At 32.8% G+C, this 4,115-nt stretch overlaps 1 protein-coding gene across 1 annotated transcript in view; it reads left to right on the forward strand.

Annotated features, from left to right (window-relative positions):
• Positions 1 to 4,115, forward strand: part of LOC145330596 (uncharacterized) — a 147,286-nt gene that overhangs the window by 14,252 nt on the left and 128,919 nt on the right. The window lies entirely within an intron of this gene.

The raw sequence follows: 4,115 nt of genomic DNA on the forward strand, positions 1-4,115 counted from the left end.
GTAGAGGGGGGGGGGGGGGGGTGTTAAAACAATTTAACTTTAATAATAATAACGGCTTCGCCCCTAGCCTCTAGGGGCTTTGCCCCAAGAGGAAATTTTTTTAAATTTTAAAACATTTTTTCTGGTGCTGCTAATTTTATGTAAAGTAGTTACACCAGAAATTTTTTTTGGGGGGGGGACTTTCATTTCTTGGGGGGTTGGGTGTGTCCCACTCCAAGAAAATAGCTTAAAACCACCACAGGACCAATAGTTGTATACCCTGAAGAGTAGAATCCGATCGGTTCAGTGGTTACTGAGATGTTAAGCTTCAGACGCACAGACATCAAAGATCCTATTGAAGCGTAGGGAATAGGTGTTTCTTAAATTTACATATGGTATACAGGATATTTGATAACATTATTTTACATGTGCATCACTGAAATATGTAATTTCGTCTTAAACCAAGAATTAATAGCATAAAACCATCCAGGGACATATAAAAAGCTTCCAAAATATAGAGAACTCAAAACTCTGTTCAGTAATTCATAGGTTACACCTACAAATATCTTAAATATTTACATAGAACATACGTAGGATTTAAAGGGGTCTGAAAAACAGAAGCCACATACGGTATATCCTAAACCGGATAAAACCGGATTAGAACTGTTTTTTGTTTTTGTACTTATAGCTCATGCAATGCCTATGTAATGTAACGTTTAATTCCTTAAAAAAAAACATATTACTGCAAAAATTTGGTTAAATATAGATAAAAAAAAATGTGTTTTAATATGAAAGATTAATTCTAATAAACTATCCATTCTTAGAGTTAGAAATTTGAACAATAGATTTTTTTCTAAATTCAATAAACACAGAGAACGAAAGAAAATGGTTTAATATACCTAATAATTGTGAAATGTAATAGAAACTGTAAAAAGGATTTTTATTACGTTTAGAAGCAAAATATTTTATCAATAAAAGGATAAAGCACATAAGAAAGGTTTAGAAAATAAGATTTTGAGTTACAACTTTCAAAAAAATATGTTAATAGATTTTAATCAATATCTAGACAAAAAGACATTTTAAAACAGAATTTAAAATTTAGGGCAATAAAACATATAAACTTATAAATAAATCATAAAAACTATCATTAATAACATAAAAACAATCACTTTTTTACACCACAAAATTTATAAAAACAGACTTATTCTAGCCGGCCTTAGCCTCGTGTACATGCGTGCGTGTGTGTGTGTGTGTGTGTGTTAACACATAGATGGTGTAAGGTGTAATGGAGTCCAGTCCACCCCTTCTAGTCCCACCCAGCAGGTTTTTGACTATTTTATTGATGACGATAATATTAATTAAACAAAGTTTTAATAATTAAATCTTATAAACAATAAATTTTGTTTTTAAAATAAATTTTAAAAATATTTTTATTAAGTGAGTCATTTTTGATAAATTTTGCTGGGTGGTGCAAGGCGAAGCAGCTTCTTTGGGAAAGGGGAAGGCAAAGTTATGGCTCACTTTCCCAAATATGCCAAACCAAACGGAACTCATAAAACAACAAATACGACATTTAGAAATTATTTTTTTTGTGTAGGAAATAATGATAAGGATTTTTGACAATTTCATGAAATAGTTTTCATAACAAATTAATAGCGAAGCTACTCTATAATTCACTTTATCTCTCAATCCGTACTTTAGACATTTGATTTATATTCATATCATTATGGATCATATCTACCATGAAGTAATATCCAGGAATAAGTTATAACCAACAAGCGAAATAAATCTAAAATAATATTTGAGGGGTAGATGTAAATGTCGCCAATTCTACTATGTGTTGCCCCCCAACGACAGCCAAAAATCACATTTATGTTTCGTGATTTTTCCCGAATTTATTTCGTTGTTGGTAAAAGCCGAGTAGGATTGCTCTAAAGCAGGTTTTAAGCTGGTTTTATATTTATATTCATTTCTTATTTTATATCTATACTAGCGGCTTCGCCCCTAGCCTCTAGGGGCTTTGTCCCAAAAGGTGATAAAAAATTTTTTTTTGGCGAAATTTGTAAAAGGACAAAGGAAATCTTCAGCAAAAAAAATGGGGGCAATTTTTTTGTTTTTTTGGGGGGGTTGGGGTGTTCCGTGAGATTTCTATCCTTCTGTCCTGTACTGATGTGCGCTGAAAAAAAAGTTCCCTAGATAGGGGCGTTTCCGCTTGTTAAATCATATAGAAGTAGGTTTTATATAGGCGTGTGTGGGCGTTTTGGAACACACAAACACATACATATATAACATATAGAAAGCTGAAAACCATAATATCGGAGAAAGCACTCTGATAGCAGAACTTTGTCTAATATCGATTTTATAAGAACCTTTCCCTTTACAGTTAGGACTTTGAACAACACTAAGTTGCTATTTTCAATTTAAATTGCTTCGCCGGATAGGTGTCGGGATCGGGTATTTATTACACTGCGTCAAATCAAAGATATTAAGAATAGTTATTTCTCGTATCGTATTATAAACGGCTTTCCGCGGATATAGAATGTACAATTATAAGATTAAAACTAGTTTTTTTAGCCCCGTGGTGCCGAAGGCACCGGCTAAAAAAACTGGTTTTAATCTTATGATTGTACATTTCTATATTCGTAGAAAACTGGATATAATACGATGCTAGACATAGTTTTTTCGTATGGATGAGAACCAGTTCCTATCCACCGGATTCGAATGAATACGAGAAAGGTATTTACTGCTATTACGTAAGGCACATGACTTAATTTTAAGAGAAAGAGCAACGGGTTCGAGTCTTGGAACACTAAGTGTAAAATATAAAGTTGTATCTACTGCTGCTGTGTCAAGGACTAAATATCATAGTTAGAGGAATGCCTTTGCCTATGTAAAGAACAACTCATTACCTCATACAACTGTCCTAAGCAGGTATAGAGCTATTTTTAATGAGGGGGGATTGATTCTTTACTCTATCCACCTTCCCATTTTATGAATTTTAATAATATAACTTTCACAATCCTAACTTTTGCCAAAATTTGTAATACATATATGTATGTATAGTTATACCATTCTTTAGTTAATAAATTCCTTTCTGCTAAGTAAGAAAATTATTCTGTTCGATTATAGATACAAAGTGACTTGTAGGAATGGTTTTTAGTTTATTATGTACTTTAGGCTTTGCCCCTAAGATCTAGGGGAATCTGTATTAATGATTGTTATTTTTAAAAGCGAAGCTTTTCTATAATTAGGGTCGGTCCGTACGTCCGTCCGAGATAGATAGCTTTTATTCGTTAATTTAGGCATGTTAGAATTGTCCTATCGATTTCAAATTTTGCATGATGATTCCTGTAGTAGTTAGGTACGATTTAAAAACCGTAGCAACTCTATAATCATCAGCAGAATGTCCGTACGTCCATTTTAAACATGTTGATTTTTCTACTTTTTTAACAACAAATTTTTATTTGATCCAATTATCCGTTTGATCTGATTTTTGGTATATAGATTCCTGGGACAACAAAGAACAAAAGAACAATAGTATAAGCAAATCAAGTCCAATGTAAGTATGTCCATAAACATTATTCTATATCAAGCAATTTTCCAACAAATTTACTCAAACTTTGCTTCGACTCTTTTGATACTTTTATATTCTAATTATTCAGTTCAGACACTATACAAGTGTTAATGTCCGTTTGTCCTACCATTTCAGTGCTTCGCTTTTATGGATGTGGTCATCCTTGTTTTTTTATAGGGGGAGGTTAGAAAAGTTGCCTTTTACCAATAACTTTAATTTCATATTAAATAAAATTTCTAGGAAACTATGAGGAGCTTCCCTAAAATAAAGAAATTAATCGGCTCAGTGGTTAGTGACACAAAAAGCCCTACTACTTTATATAATAGGACTAGCGGATACGCCCCTAGAGGCTTCTAGGGAACTTGAGGTGGGGGTTGAAGAGGGAATGAAGTTGAAGACCCCACTTTCATTTTTAGTTTTAAAAGAAAAAGTAAAGAAAAATTTAGAGGTGTAATTTTTTTCTGGAAGCGATTTATCTTGTGGTGGGGGTGCTCGGGGTAGTGAAACCCTCTTAAAAATAAATTAAACCTTTCTATGACCCAACCTATAAAAAGCTACGCTG

This window comes from Acartia tonsa, chromosome 10 (genome assembly GCF_053477335.1).
Source record: "Acartia tonsa isolate MP-2025a chromosome 10, ASM5347733v1, whole genome shotgun sequence".
NCBI classification, from domain to species: Eukaryota; Metazoa; Arthropoda; class Copepoda; order Calanoida; family Acartiidae; genus Acartia; species Acartia tonsa.